This window comes from Saimiri boliviensis, chromosome 5 (genome assembly GCF_048565385.1).
Source record: "Saimiri boliviensis isolate mSaiBol1 chromosome 5, mSaiBol1.pri, whole genome shotgun sequence".
NCBI lineage: Eukaryota > Metazoa > Chordata > Mammalia > Primates > Cebidae > Saimiri > Saimiri boliviensis.
This window is the reverse complement of record NC_133453.1, coordinates 15,845,735-15,862,668: the sequence shown is the minus strand read 5'-3', so window position 1 is coordinate 15,862,668 and position 16,934 is coordinate 15,845,735. Positions and strand designations below refer to the sequence as shown.

The following is a 16,934-nucleotide window of genomic DNA, read 5'->3' as shown; positions in this document are numbered from 1 at the left end:
AGAGTAGGAACATGGTCTGAATATTGTGCAAGGATTGGAAGATGACTTTTCATGGACCAAACACAAGAGTCAAAACTTTGACTTGTGAATTTAAGATGCTATGAGAGAATCCAATCATTGGAAAATAATAAGAGATTCAGCATTAGGGTGTAAATATGTTTTAAAATTTACTAGCAGATGTAATTGAATATTGAAGGAGGAAAATATGTTCATATGTGATTTGGGAACAGTCAATGAGTAGGATCTAATGGGAAAAAAAAACAGTAGGAAAAGATTGAAAAATGAACAGGTGGTATTTGAAGAAGGAGTAAGAATTCCTGCAACATAAATTCTCCCTACTCTTCAGCCAGAAGAAAAACCTGGTTCTAAATCCACTACCACCTAATCCATCCCTTTGAATTTGGTATAATTTGCATTAGAACTTCTTATTCCTATAAAATCAGGTCAGTTATTCTTAATTTAAAATACAAGTTGTCCTAAATTAACACTGTACCACAGTGGATTAGAGTATGTCAACATGATCTACTTATTAAGTGAATCTCAGCAAGAATACTTAATGAAAAAAATCTAGATGATTAGAACCATTCTAAGTGACCCATTGAGATAGTTAAAAGGCGCTGCTTCTATATGCAGAGCAAAAATCCTTTAATAAAACAGTATGGCAAGCCAAACGTTCAGCATTCCATGGTACCTGTAGTCCAGCCAAAATAATAACTTCGAATAGCATTTTTGAATATGTTCCAGTGAATTGTGAAATGCTTAGAATTCCAAAGTATCATAGTTATCTTTTTTTTTTAAAATCCACCAGTAATTAACAAAGATATTTGCATTTGCAGTCACCTTGCATATTTTGTAGTATGATTAGTTTTTTCTCAAGGACAAACTTCAGAAGATTCAGAGGTTAAATTTAGCTAAGTTGTTAGGATATGAAAAGCATCTCAATTTTTTTCTATATGTAATTTCGTCAAATTTTCCCAGTGTGATTCCCTTTCCCCAGTCCTGTTTTCTTCAAAGCATCTTTCTTAATGCAAAATATTATTCCAGCTTCATATTCCTCTCTTCAATTTCCAAAAATCCCAAAGGTAAACATATATTAAGAAATTCTTCTACTTCTTTTACTTGTCCACTGACATTGTACTTCACCAGACACATAACCTTGGTAAAAATTAAATCAATCAAAATATGTATTACTTTCTAAGGAAATCCGAATTTCTGTAAATATGTGAATTCCTAACATAGACAATTGTTTCTGTCAACCTGAGACATTTTTAATTTTTAGAAAATAATTTTTAGAAGGTATTTTCATGTTAAGACAAAAAATTTGATAGACATTATTGAATGACTACTACATGTGGGTATCATGACAGGTATTACTGAGAAAAGTGGTTATGGTAAAATTCTACAAAGAAAAATATATGGTCTCTTCCATCTAAGATTTATATATGCATACTAGGGGAATATAGATATGTAAATGAAATTCTGATGCAAAACAAAATGTACTGTTAAAAATTGGAAGCATAATGGAGACATGGAGAGAAAGATGGAGACCAAGTGGATGAGTTTGAGCTCTGTCTCTCAGCTAAAATGGCATTTGAGCTAGCCCTTGAAGGACTATAGGATAAGTGAACTTCATCCATAATGGACTTTTAGAGGAAGGAAAATAGCATAAAAAATATTGAGGTACAAAAATGCAGGCTTTATAGAAAGGCAAGTATGTGTGTGATTGGGACATAGGGTAAATTGTGAAGCTATGAAAAAGTGGTTGAGGGAATAGCAAGAAGGATCTTAAATGGGAAGATAAAATAAATGGTCAAATAGATCCATTGAGGATATTTAAGCAGGAGAATTACATATAGGAGCTCTGTTTGAGCAGATGAAACTTAAAACTTGTACAGTATCATCTGAACAAGGAGGAGACAATTTGGTTTTCTTTCTCATATAGTTAGTTTTCACATTAAAACTAATTGTTTTTTTTTTAATAGTTACTATACTTTAGTTCAATAAAATGATCCAGGTATCCAGATATTAAGTTTCAGGATTAATTATTTTAAATTTAGAGTAAACACCCCTCCTGCTAGTTTATAATTTCTTTGATGTAATGACTGCTTAACAATTCAACAAGAGTCCCAAGAACAGAACTTTATTTTTTCCTTCCCATTTCTCCCTTAACTTGACATCCCTTTGACATTTCAGAATCATTCTTAACGTGTACCATGAAATCAAAGGGAAAACTCAGAGAAACGTAGGATGATGACTGTTGATCTTTATTGTTTCTTTCTTTAAAAACACCTTTTCCTCGGAAATACTTGTCAATTAAAATTCTCATCCTGTATATAATTCATCCTCTCTCAAGAAACAGTCACTTTATCCACGTACTTTTTGTAACTCTAGTTTCATCAATGTTTTCATGCATGGTCAAATTCTCTTCACTAAATGGTCAAATTATAATAATTATTATTTATTTTCTCTATTAGTTATTATCAATTCATCTAATGACTGTTGTATTCATTAGAAAACACCCTAAGATAGAAATACTCTTGTAAGTCCAGTGAATCAATACATTTTATTACCTTTACATTTTTGCTCTCAACTTCAACCTTAAGTTTGAATGCAAAACATATTTACGTATCCACTTTTTGATCTGCTAACAAAGAATTGAATTGATTATGAACAATGTGGAGAACAAACTTGTGGGAACAGTTACTAATTTATTAATTTCTCAAACTCAGGTTTTTAATTTAAATTAATAGTGTTTACTTGTGAACTACTTCTCTCTCTAAAGCAATGATATGAAGTAGTATTCCTTGAAATTTGAAAAATCACTAAATATTTCATATATTGAAAGTCACAGGCCAGGCGTGGTGGTTCACACCTGTAATCCCAGCACTTTGAGAGGTTGAGGCAGGTGGATCATGAGATCAGGAGTTCAAGATCAGCCTGGACAAAATGGTGAAATCCTGTCTCTACTAAAAATACAAAAAATTGGCTGGGTGTGGTGGAGGGTATGTGTAATTCCAGCTACTGGGAGGGTGAGAAAGTAAAATCACTTGAACCTGGGAGGTGGAGGTTGCAGTGAGCCAAAAGTATGCCATTGCAATCTAGCCTAAGTGACAGAGCAAGACTCGGTCTCAAAAAAAAAAAAAAAAAAAAGTCACAAATGCAAAATAGATGAAGTTTGTGACATTCTGGATCAGTGTGGCCCATTGGGAGGCAAGTTTCTACCCTCTTGGGCATCCATTTATCATTATATAATAAATATTTTTGATTCCTAGCTTGATCCAACACTGTGCTAAGTGCTGGAAATAAGAATGAGGAGGCAAACCCAAGACCCCTGGAGTTTGTGATTTAGTTGAGAGAGAGAGAGAGAGACATCAATAACAACAGCAATTTCAATAACAAACACACACACACACACACACACGCACACGCAATAGCAACTGTGATGATTGACAAAAAGCAACATGACATAGACTTATAGCATCTTGTAATGAGAGTAGAATTCAGTAAAGCAACAATATACAAAAATATCTAATTTTTACATATAATGCATAGTAATAATTTCTATTCCATTGTATTCTATTCCTTTAAAATAAAATTCTATAGTGACCTACTGAATTGATTGAAAACCCTTTAAACTTCACCACCTGCAATTTTACAGAAAGATCCATTAAAGTTTTTTCGTTAGAAAACACCTTCCTATCTGCTTATGCATATAAAAAATGTGGGGCCGTTTTGTTGGGCTGCCTTCACCTTCTTTATTTATGTGTATGTGATGCGTGGTCTGAGAAAGAAAAGGACTGGAAATAGAATGGTGCCTGTTAGAGTAGTGCACACTGTGGCTGCTGGCAGTTTCCTCTGCAGTGTTTCCCCTAGTCTTAGCCTTTGTTGCTGCTGTTGTATCAAAAATAAGATATTCCGTACTTCTTTTCTGCTTCACTATGCCAGCAGTGTCTAAGGGACTGTTAAAAGGAACGTACAGCTACTCATAATGGGTCACTTCAATAGCAGGAGAATGTGGAGTGTCCTGAACGCTTCTGAAATGAACTTGTTTACCCCTTTCTCATCCCCTCTTTACTCAAATGCAGCAGAAACATCAAAACTCCCAAAGTGTTATTTGATGTTCTTGCTGCTCCACCACCACCGAGCCTATTTTCCTCACTGCCACCTCCCTCTTTCCCTTCTAGGATCATTAAGTTTTCTCCTCTAGGTCTCTTAGCTGCATTCCCTAGGCAGCTCTTTTCCCCAGCCAGCCATACCCCAAACAAACTCCTTGGGTAAACAAATGTGCAATCTTACTGCCGATGGGAAGAACAACAGAGTTGGAGACATGGAGGAAATGGTAAATGGAGAAAAGGCAAATCCCATGGATCCACTATTTCAGGGATTGTGTGGACTGTTCAGGACTTCTTCAGACAGCTGGTAAATATTGTGCATCTTTACCCAGAAGAGACTGGTTTGTGTTTTCCTAACAATTATGTTGCTGTAGTGCACCTGTTTGAATATTCCGTCCTGGTAATTTAAACGCAGGCGATGAGTAATGCGAAAATCTGTCATTTATTTTAAGTTGTTAAAACAATTAAGTTACATCACATCTATACATCATAACACTATCACGTTTTAAGAAAGTAGATCTTGAGTTAAGTGTTCCTTTCAGAAAATTATAATGATAAATAAGACAGCTAGAGGAAATATTTGAAGGTTATAGGTAGGTTCATGACATAGCTTGTGATGATGGCTTATTACCACTTATCTGTAAACTCATCAAACTAGAATCATTAATTATGCACAGCTTTTTATGTAAATGCATACATAATGACAGGAAAAAAAAATATTAATCCATCGCTATCCAAAATTCCTGCCCTGATTCAAGCCGAGACTTCAAAAATAAAAAATATTGGTTTCGCACTGAGTTCCACAGCTGTTTTTGTGGAACTAGAAAACACGCAGTAAAAGCACTGGCCAGAATTGCTTCATTTAGGATTATTTGCAATCATCACAAGAGCATCTCAGAAAACGTGAAAAGTGTATATACCACACACACATTGTTTAAAATAATAACATGAGTAATAACATACCTAAGAAGAAAGTATCTTCTAAATAAAAACATACTGCTCAAAATATTTGTTCATTTTCAGTTTTACATGGAGAATTGAAAGTTTTGTTTATATTTGAGTCCCCAAAATGTTTAGATGGAAATAATCTTATGATATAGTTGCTAAATGAGAAAAAAAAGTTATAGTCCTTTCCATATTTCAGGCATGAAAAAATAACTCTCTTTAAATGTGTCTTTCAAATTATTTCAAATATTATCAGGAATCAAATAAATAAGATAAACTATAAGTACATGGAGAAATTTTAGTGTAAAATTTTAAATAACTATATGTGAATGAAATTTCTTTAAGGACTCATACTTCCCAAGGTTGTGGTTTATGGGAAAAATTTGAGTATTTGAGGATCTTGATTATTTCCAACTTAGTAAGATTGTTTTCCTTCATCACCATAGTAAATGATGACTATTTAGAGAAATCACGTTTTTAACTTGGGGCTTTACGGGTGTGGGTATTCCACTTTGCTAGGAGTGGCATTTGGTGGTCACATTTTCTAAGACACCAACAGTAATTAAAGGTATGTGTCCACCTGGCTCTTTTGTCTTAGCTCTGTAAGTAGGCCACAAACTCTAGGACTTGAAGAAGGATGGTGTTCCAACATGTATTTATTTCAGTGTATATGTCCCAAATGATTAATTGACTTAGCTAGGAGGGCAGTCCTTCACTGGGGCTTGGCCACTTACATCTGCAGCTTCAGTCTAGTACCTGGGTAATAGGCATTCTTACATTAATTTGCCTCTAGTGTTAAGATTTAATTTATCATTTTATCAAAGCCTATTTGATAATCCCTATGACCATGTGAATTGGGCAAGGAATTATTTTCTCTTGATTACAGATGTGGGATTGAAGATCAGAGATTAAATGGCTTACTGAAGCTAGTTAGCTCAACTAGTCTAGAGGCTAAGGAGTCACCATGCTTAGAATCCAGACGTCCTGATGAGACATCTTTACTCTTTCTATTCTACTGTAAGCCTCCTGCTTAATGCTGACCAGCTTCCTGTCATGTTTTCTCACTTGGAGAATGAGAGAGTTCTCTGTAAGGCGAATCTCTGCTCTAAAATTCTACTGCGAATCTTGCTACTTGAACACCTGCTTTGAAATCAAAGATGATTGGCCTAGTCGGGTGGTTCTCAAAGCATGGGCTTTGCATCAGCGTCATCTGAAATGTATCAGCCTCATCTGGAAGCTAGCTAGACGTGAAAAATCCCAGGCTTCACCCTAGTGCTACTGAATTAGAAACCCTAAGGGTGAGGCCCTTCGATTCCAGTTTTAAGAAGCCCTGTGGGTAATTTTGAGGCTTTCTGAAACTGGTCTATGCGGATTCTCATTAATGTGCTTATAGCAGTTGGTCATTAATATGGCTTGCTTTGTGTCCTCACCCAAAGTTCACTTTGAATGGTCACAATCCCCACATGTTAAGGGCAGGGCCAGGTGGACTGCTCTTAGCATGTGGGGATTACGACAATTCAAAGTGAGATTTGGGTGAGGAGATAATTGTGGGGCCTCCCCAGCCATGTGGAACTGTGAGTCAATTAAACCACTTTCCTTTATAAATTACCCAGTCTTGGGTATGTCTTTATTAACAGCATGAGAACTAATGCAGTCATTGACTCTCAAACCATGTTAGCAACTTCACTGCTAAGTTAGATTTGTGCTCACCTTCACCCAGCAGCATTTTTAGGAAGGTTACTTGACAGCGATGCAGAATTAGATGTCTCTAAGATGAATTTACTCCTTTTAGATTCTGCCTTTATGTTATTTTCCAGAGGACTGTTTAAAAGCTGGACAATGGTGGGGAGGAGCCAGAGACTATTGATGCGAGGGGTGTGTGTGAGTCCCTGCGGTATTCATTTGTCCAGGAAAATACATAAAATGTATTTAAATGAAGTACCCTCCTATTGAATCTCACATCTCCACACTCAGGACAGCAACAGAAAGGGAGAGATGGATGTTTTTCAAATTTCTGTATTTCAGCAAATGGATGTATTTCAGAAAATGACTTGGACGAAAAAGAAGAGAAGCATGCCATCACCTCAAAAATCTTCAGAAGCTTTAGGTCAAGGTTTCTCAGCAGTGGCATGACCGACCTTCTGTACTGGATGAGTTTTTGCTGATGCAGCCACCCTGTGGATTTTAGAATATTTGGCAGCATCCATGGCCTCTTCTCCTTAGATGCTAGTAGCCGCCCCTCCACCAAGCATGATAATCAGAAATATCTATAGACACTGCCAAATGTCTCCTGTGGTTGGGGGAGGGGGAGGTAAAACTTCCCCTATCTCTCTTCTACCCCCATTTGGTTGAGCACTGGTACTCTAGGGAATTCCCTTTATCACTTTCTCGTTATCACAAGGCTGTTCTTGAGCAAGGTGCTTGGTGCCCTGGCTAGAATAGACATTATCCACCAAGCCTTCCTTCTCCTGGCTATTATTTTAGAGCAAACGTGTAAAAGAGGAGACCCAGATTCTTGAGAAGCTTGGCTGCTCTGCTTGGAAAATAAATCAGCAAGCAGTGAGAGGTAGACTGTAAAACCAAGGGGGTATTCAGCACTCTTATGCTCCTGGCAACAGCCGCCTCTGAAAGAATAGCCAGGGGTGGGAGCTATGGGAGTGCATAAGCTGAAAAGAAAACTGCCAGCTATTAGTGATTCTGTAGGAGGTAAATGTTCCAAGCTTTGATGCTACAGAGAATTCTCTGAAGGCCTGTGCAAACAGCCCTGGTGTGAGGAGCAGACGGGTGCAGGCACTGAGCCTTGCCTGCTGCTGAGCTGGGATTATGGTATTAGGTAGACTTGATCTCTGCTTCCAAATGCCACTGATTTTCTCCACCGAGAAATTTGTGTCTCATAAATAACCTCTGAAATAACCTCGGGGTTTGTTTCCGGGCATTGCTCATCTAAATTCATTGTATTCACTCAAAGCAATTGTGGCTATTTTACAATGCAGAATAAGAAATCCATCAGGGCCTACTTTGTAGGTGAGTTGGCTGGAGATCATGCTCTCTTTGAAGCTCTGATAGGATATTCTCCCTGCACAGTTCAACCTTCCTGGGTCCTCCCCTTTGGGGAAATTATCGGATACCAGCCATTAACTCCTCCTCCCTGCGGATCTGAGTTCCAGCTATTCCTTAGAATTCCCTGCATTTAAACATTTTAAATGGGAAGGGCCTTACAGTTAAAGGAACTTTAGCCAATAGTGCAGGAGAACACCACTGGATTTGGGAAATACGTGACTAGCACTTTTGAAGATATAGGTAGACAAAATTCACTTATTACTGTCTGGCAATTAAGGCCAGCTTGGTGCTCCTATCTCCTCCAGTTCAGATTCTCTTGGACACTGTCTGGGGAATAAGTGGGGTCTCTCTGGCTGGACTTCCCCTTCATTGGGAAGAAGAATATTGGCATAGTCTCTGCTTTGCACCAGAAGTTAGTAAATGCTGGCCTGGCCTTGGCCACAAGCTAGTATTTGGGCAGGAAGTAAATGGAGTTGGACAGTGGATGCACATGGGATCTCTCAGCGACACTGGCCTTCAGGCCCATGATGGACCCTCACAGCTCCCCTTGACCTCTGCTGTAGCCTCGAGCCTCCATTCTGATTCCTACTTGGCAACTTTCAACCTAATAGATTTTATTTAGGAATTTTAAAATAGCTTTGCTAGACCAACTTTATCCACACAACATAGACATAGTATTTTTGGGGTTGTTTGTTCATAGATATTTAGGTATAGTTTAGCAGACACGATTTTTTTATCCATCTCTCTGATATCCCGCACCTGCACCCACATGCAGAGTATCAGTTGCATAGGTGGCAGTTCCGAGTTTTATTGGTTTCAAACAATTCCTCTATTAGCTTTCTCTATGTATGATGGCACAATTGTTCATGGCATTGGCTGAAGCTTAGCTGACATTCTCAAGGTGCTTGCTCTAAGAGGAAAGGAAAGGACCCATTTGGGGCTAGAAAAGAGAATTTGGACTCAGCATTCACAAAGTTCTCTTTGTTCTCCTAGGAAGTTTCTTCCAACTCTTATCCGCTGATCATCATACAGGCTAAATCAAAATTTATGTATTGCCTTTGAGTAATCCTGCTGCTGCTTAGAAAAAAGGAATGACAGGGAAAAATCTTAATCATTCTCCCACAGAGCTTGAAGGCGAACAAACATGCTTGGCAGCCTATGTCTAATGAAGTCATAAGTGCCAGGAAAAGAATGATAATCCTTAACCTTTAAAAATAAAATAAAACAGATTTTGTTTATTTAACTCAAGAAAAAAATTAGACTGCTCATTTTATATGCCAATCACATAAACATAGCAGAATCTTTATTTCATCTGTTTTATTTTACTTTTTTTTTTTCAAGACAAAATCTTACTCCATTACCCAGGCTGGAGTTCAGTGGCATGATCTTGGCTCATCGCAACCTCTGCCTCCCAGGTTTAAGCAAGTCTCATGCCTCAGCCTCCCAAGTAGCTGAGATTACAGGAATGCACCACCATGCCCAGTTAATTTTTGTATTTTTAGTAGAGACAGGGTTTTGCCATGTTGGCCAGGCTGGTCTCAAACTCCCATTCTCAAATGATCTGCCCACCATGGCCTCCCAAATTGCTGGAATTCCAGATGTGAGTCACCGCACCCAGACTTTGAAAGGCCTTTTATTTACCAAGCTTTCTGAGTAAGTGGATGGTCCTTTGGTTCCCCTCTAAGAAATACTCTTTTGGGGCAGACTTTAGACAGTTTCCGCAGAAAAGTCTACAGAACCAAGTCATGAAACAAAGTCCTCTACAACAGTTGGTGAGTTTGATGTTATCAGTACTATTGAAATAGGGACTTCCTTTAAAGAATAAACTTTCTCAAAACTGCATAGTAAATAGGGAAGTATGCCACTCAGGTAAGGAAATGAATGCTTACCAGAACAGCTTTTCTAAGAATCCAGGCAGAAGAACCGTTCCAACTTTGTCTGCAAAATGATTTCATGACTGATGATATCAATGCTCAACTGAAATAATAGGTTTTGCCCACTCAGCAGCATTTTTACTCCAAAGTCTGCATCAACTTTTATTTTTGTAAAAGGTTTTCTCATACATAAGAGGCTCCCCATTTTCTTTCTTTTTTAAAAATTTTTACTTTTTTTTCTTTTTTGTTGAGACAGAGTCTTGCTCTGTCACCCAGTTTGGAGTGCAGTGGCACGATCTCAGCTCACTGCAACCTCCACCTCCTGGGTTCAAGTGATTCTCCTCCCTCAGCCTCCTGAGTAGCTGGGACTACAGGTACCCGTCACCATGTCTGGCTAATTTTTTTGTATTTTTAGTAGAGATGGGGTTTTGTCATATTGGCCAGGCTGGTCTCGAACTCCTGACTTCAGGGGATCTGCCCACCTCAGCCTCCCGAAGTGCTGGAATTACAGGTGTGAGCCACCGCGCCTGGCCTCCCCTTTTTCTAAGATTCACCTGTAGCTGGTAATTAATCATAAAATTAAGACAATAGATTCCTGTTTTCCTTTCTTACTGAAAGTCTAATAATTTATTTCCCCTTTTAGAGAGGAAACAAGTATGAGCTTTTGCCGTATTCGGAAGTCCTCAAGTTTCTCCAGTAATCTGGAGTCATATGGCTAGGATGTGGATGTGTAATCCAGCAGGGTATCTTTATCCTGAACACATAGGTGTCAAACTCACAGCGCGAGGGTTCTCAACCCTAACCGCCAAATAGAAGGCCCTTGAGAACTGTGTAAACAAACACTAGCACACTGGAACCTTGACCCAGATCAAATAATAGATCTCTGTGGGGATGGATTCCAGCACCAGCATTTTTTAAAGCTCCCCTGTGTGGATCGCCAAGTTTGATACCTGCTGAATACAAGCTCATTCCCCAAAGGGTTTTCATAGCTCTGTGGGATTCCTGGAAAAGCAGTTTGAGAAACAATACAAACTGTGAAAGGTTCTTAGATGTTCACAATGTGCATTCTTATATTGTTCATCCAAGGAACCAGCAGTTAAGAGATCTCCTGGACTGTCTTTGACTTGGTTTTTAAAAATGATTTGACTATGAATCTCCTTTAAGTCACATCTCGATGATTAGAGGAGCTTCAATTTTTCAGAGCACTCAGGAAACACAGAACTAAATACTCTAGGGAATTTGGGCAGCTTCTAGCTCTGAGATTCAATTTCCATCCTATTCTGTTCTGTTCTATACCATTCCACATGCAATGTTGTCCCAAAGGTATTGCTTTGATTACTTACAACATAAAGACTCTTGTTTGATTCCCTTAGCAGCAACACATGAGACCCATAATCATTATCCTTTTAGGAAAAATTTCAAGGCATCTTCATGAAGGATGCTGTGGAGCATCAATACAAAATGCATTTTGTAAGTACAGGGAAAGACCAGCTTTGAGAGAGACTGGGCATTTTCCTTGCAGATATAATTGTAACTGCTTGACTCTCTTTATATTAAATTTTACAAGTAACACCTACTGTTCTACAGCAAGGCCTCCTGGGTAAAGGAAATGATAAGGAGACTGAGGAAGAGATGTGGCTTGAGACGATTAGGCAATCCAAATCCTGGATCAGCAAGCCAGAAAACGAAAAGGGAGCATCTGCAGGGCTGATGCAGAGAGGAACCTGAGAGGGCATGGAGCCGGATGAAACAAATTACAATCAGTGTAAATGAACACTTATGTATGCCTTTGTCTTTTCTCAAATGCACAGTTGCTAAATATTGTCTTAAACTTTGCTATTAGTTTCCACAACCTGAATACTGCCGAGTATTTGTGTGTTGAGTTGCACAACTCATGGCTCTTAGAAGACGTTGCTTCTCAGTTTTGCCCACCCGGATGAAGCATTACATTCTTGACTGCTTCTATGGAGTTTTTCATTTATTCCATTATTTAACCAGTATTTCCTGAAGGTATTCATGTTCTAACCACTGCTTTAGATGCTAAGACAGAGTGAGAACCAAGACAGACAAGCCTTAGGGTCCTCTGAATCCCATTCAGCCTAATAACCCTTCCTAATGATGCCTGAAGAGATCTTGACATAGGGCTTTAAAGAGGCAAAAAAAAAAAAATTAATTCTTACATTACATTTACCTTAATTACATGAGCAGTAAATGATACATTATATGAAAAATAATGTGTAAACTATAGGAAAAACAAAATAAACTAGAGGAATTGCCCATAGTTTATTATGTTTTGCTTAATTACATGAGCAATAAATGTTACATTATATGAAAAACAATGCAGGAACAAAATTTTGAACAACTTTCTTTTTAAGGAGTTAGTGAATTCCTTAGCCTGGTTGAGGTTTGAGAAAGTGTCCCACTACTTGTCAAACCTATATTAGGCTTCTGGGTCCTACTACATTTTATTATTCACAAATCATATTTTGTGTTGAATACTATCATCTCACCCTGCCTATCTTAATTTTTTTCTTTTATTATCGATTCTAAATTAGAGAATTTAAGTGTCTGTGAATTTGCAATTTCTCATCAGTTTCTTGAAGTCTAGATTTAAATATACAGTCTTCATCAAATATAACTACGGTTTTTATTACAATGGTTTGTCTTTGGAAAGAACTTGGTACTGTTTCCCCTCCTCCAATACGTATGTTGCAAAACTGTATGCCACAGATGGCTTCTCTCTAGTGGGCTGGACTGGGGGTCTTTACTCTGCAGTTAGTGACATTTCAAGTCATGAGAGATGCTTACAGCCTTGACTTTTGGCAGGAGACTTTTCCAGATTGGATATGATCTCGAAAAAGTTCGCCCTCTCTACAAAAGTCATTGATTATATGATACTTCATAAAGCAATAAGATTCTCCAGGCTGTAAAAGCTTGTGGTTTAATCATTCAATGTAGTTTATTTTCATTATGCATTGGCTGCACATTCTCCAGGAGTGAAAGACTTAAAACCTATACTCTATCTGGCTAAGAAACCGGGAGATGATGAACAGGTATAGAGGAGGAGGTGGTGGTATGACCTAGGGGTGTGGTCTGAGTCCATGGCCTGGGTAGAACAGGTCAAGGGCAGAGACCTGAACTTGAGAGGTTAAAACCAGAAGATGATCCATGTGCTCTTTCACATGCTGGCTTCACCATAGCCCATGGGGCTGGTGTGTGATTGGAAGAGCAAATGCCTATGGGTCTTGATGACTGTTCCTTTGCTGTGGATTGTGAAAAGCATCTGTGTCAGAACCCTCAGAGACAACACTGTTCTAACCAAGCCATCTTGTCAAGAAGTATCTTTACATTCTAAGACTCTTCACTTACAATATTTTTTTTTTCTTTTAAAGAATTCCCTTGTGTCTTGTCCTAAAACTGCACGACTCTGGGGATAGGAGGGTTTCTTCAAAACCAACTCAGTTCTAACCTGTGAGAATTTAGACTAGTTAGTTAAGCTCCTGGCAATTCATCTTTCCATTTGCAAAACAGGAACATGGTAATAAACTTGGAACATAAGTAAGAAATTTAGTTGGTTTAACTGTAAAGGGCTCTGATAATTTAGGTGTTATTTCCATAATGTTTATGTTACTCTATTCTTGCATTGATATAAAGAAATACCTGAGGTTGCATAATTTATAAAGAAAAGAAGGTTAATTGGCTCACAGTTCTGCAGGTGGTACAAGTATGGCCCTGGCATCTGCTTGGCTTCTGGAAGGACTCAGGCAGCTTTTACTCATGGTGGAAAGCAAAATAGTGGCAAAAATATCACATGGTGAGAGAGAGAGCAAGAGAGGGAGAAGGGGAGGAAGCCACATACTTTTAAATAACCAGATCTCTTAAGAAGTCATTTACTATGAGGGCAGGACCAAGCCATGAGGGATCTGCCTCTAGGATCCAAATACCTCCTATGAGACCCCACATTGAACACTGGAAATTACATCTCAACATGAGATTTAGAAGGGAAATTCAAACTATATCAATGTATCCTCTCACAGTCTGTTTAGCACAGAGTAAAGTGGGCTCTGCTGACATAACATCTTTTATAGCTACTTTTTTTGTGTGTCATCCAGGTTGGAGTGCAGGAGTACCATCTCAGCTCACTGCAGCCTTACTTCCTGGTTTCAAGGATCCTCCTGCCACAGCCCCAACAAATAGCTGGGACTGCAGGCGTATGCCACACCACCTACCTAATTTTTGTATTTTTTGCAAAGACAAGGGTCTCGTCATGTTGTCTAGGCTGGCCTCAAACTTCTGAGCTTGAGATCTGCCTACCTCAGCCTCCAAAAATGCTAGGATTATAAGTGTGAGCTACCACACCTGGCCTATAACAACTTTTATGTTTTTTTTGTTTTGTTTTGTTTTGTTTTTTAATTCTGTTTAAAATGCATTCCCAAAGCCTGCATTAGTGAATAGTGATGTCACCATTTACTGCCTCAGCAAGAAGCATGGCTGATATAGGGTCATGAAGCAGAACTTTCTTTGATCATGTTTATCTGACATGTACAGTGTGGCCAACAGGAAAAATGGAAGATTTTATAGAAATGTGTGGATTTCTATATTTTCTCAAAACAACTGGTAGGGTTGTTTTTCTCTGACTGGAGATTTACAAGGAAACTCAGTGTCTCCACCACTACTGCTTTGGTCTGAGTCACTGGTGGCTCTCACCTGACTTCGTGCATTTGTGCAATTGCTTCCTAATTGAGGTCTCAGTGTCTGATCTCACTTCCCATTCCTGTTATTAACTTGAAATGTAGTTCACACCATGTCGCTATTTTATTCCAAATGAATGAAAAGTTTAACCATGACCTTTACAGGGGAGAAGGAAAAGACTTGATTAGTGGCATTTGTTGATTTCCATGGTGGAAATATTTCACAGTGGTTGATTTTAAGCTACCTACGTGAAGTCACGTCAGAGTTAGGAAGACATGCACAGGCAGCTCTGACAAGCCATTGTAATCCAACCTCAGTACACAACTAAAAATCTCCCCAGAAGCTTCTTGCAGTGACCATGGGTCAAGTCAATGACCATGAGATTTCCAATTACCTCTGTGATCTCACCTCCAGTGCTACACTCTTCTCTCTAGTTTCACCCTCTTTACACTTAGTTATTTTCTGAAATGGGAATATGTCCGTAGCAACACATCACATAAAATGTATGACAGCATTAAGAGCTCTTATGAAGAAAAATATTTTATTAATCCAAGTTGGTGGGAACACTGGCAGTTCCCCTAATGTGACATATAGATCACTGTCCTTCACTGAGCTAGACAAATTACTCAATGACTCTGTTTCCCTACAAAACTGGATGTGAATCAAGTCTTCTGTCACCTGATTTACTGTGAAGAGCCTTGAATATTTCTGAAGGGAAATGGGAAGTATTACTTTGCTTGACTTTGAACATGACTTAATAAGGCAAAAATGAATCAGTTGCCATGTGTATTTAGTCACATCCAGTCCCATTCACTATACAGGTCCAATCACTAATGTTTTACCTCCAGTTCTGCTAGATTCAGCTTCTCATCCTCATTTGGCATTCATTTCTGCTCCAGAACCTGTCTCCTGGCTGTTAAAAGAAGATACCAAGTATAAAGATATACAATTTCATTCCTCCCAGAAAATCAGGTCCTAGAGAGTATGAGGCAGGTTTGAAGAAAATAATTTGCTTATAGAACTTCCATATGCTTTTGTCATCTCAAGGTATGGTTTGCTATTTTTATAGTTTTTCTAAACTTGGTGGTATTTTGTATGGAAAGGCTATTTACTCTTACTGTTAATGATGCTTTGGGGATTACAGTGGAGATGGAATAAGAAAAAGGTAGAATAGGTTGGTGGCTGCTCACAACTTGTGTACACAATACAGCTGCATTTTCACTTCTATTCTCGTGGGAAGATTTGTTTGCTTGGATTTCACAAGAATGTTCAATGTAAGATATGAGAAAACTATAGAGCTTATGTCTGCATTTCTTATCCTAGTATATGTAAAAACCAGTAATGCATGAACTTTATGCAAATACTTTGACTTTGGCAAAAAGATATTCAAAACACTTTTATTTGCTTAGTATGCTGAATTCAATGTGCTCGCATAACTTGATTGCATAAAGTTTACATGTGTACTTATTTTAATAATTTACAAGGAAATATTAGTAGGTCAATTATTCTACTAAAATAGTCTTGTAGATGCTGAGAACTATGTTGAGAGCTATACAGGTTAAACCTGAGCATAAGAAACGGCATTGATTCCCTTTCTACCCCAAGACTTTTACTTTATTTAAAAAGAAAACGTAATATTACAAAGTTAATTTGGGGAAAATCTATTCTATTTATACTTCTCAGGGGTTAGAAAATAGAGAAGTTTAGAGAATAGTCGCCAATGGGAATGGATTGAACTCTACTGGAGGATGAATTGACTCTGGATCTTATAAGGCAAGTTTTAAAGAAATGAAAAGAATATCTTCTATCAGAAGAATGAACTATTTGCTCATCCCCTTCTCATCTAAAGGAGGTCCTCCCTATTTTTCTCTTTCACATCACTCTCTTTTCTTTGTAGCATCAATCTTAATCACCTGGCTCTATCCCTCATCTCTGTGTTTGCGGGGAGAGATACTTTGTTTTTTGTTGAATGACTAGAGGTTACCACACTATCTAGCACAGATAGGCCTTCAGTAGTTATGGGTTTAATTAATTAACCAATAAACTAATCAGATTTTTGGAATTTTATGGGGCCATTAGCAAAGAGTAGATATTGGTGATTTTTGTAGCAAAAAATAAGATTATGTGCAGTGTTGCCACATTATGTAATATTTTAAAATCAAATGACGTTGCAAGAATTTGAGCAAAGGAATGTTCCCTTCAAGCATATCTTTGGTAGACTGACCTAGTAATGCTATGGAAGATAGATGAG

The 16,934-nt window shown here is 38.1% G+C and overlaps 1 protein-coding gene and 1 long non-coding RNA gene across 6 annotated transcripts in view; one reads left to right on the top strand and one right to left on the bottom strand.

The window, feature by feature from the left end:
- NYAP2 (neuronal tyrosine-phosphorylated phosphoinositide-3-kinase adaptor 2) overlaps positions 1 to 16,934 on the top strand; it is a 303,720-nt gene that overhangs the window by 78,038 nt on the left and 208,748 nt on the right. The gene's annotated exons all lie outside the window — the stretch shown is intronic.
- The window catches only part of LOC141584534 (uncharacterized), a 42,034-nt gene that overhangs the window by 18,270 nt on the left and 6,830 nt on the right, over positions 1 to 16,934 (bottom strand). For all 3 annotated transcript variants that reach the window (XR_012517604.1, XR_012517602.1, XR_012517603.1), the window contains exon 2: positions 15,526 to 15,596. This is a non-coding gene — a long non-coding RNA (uncharacterized LOC141584534). The remainder of the gene's footprint in view (positions 1 to 15,525; positions 15,597 to 16,934) is intronic.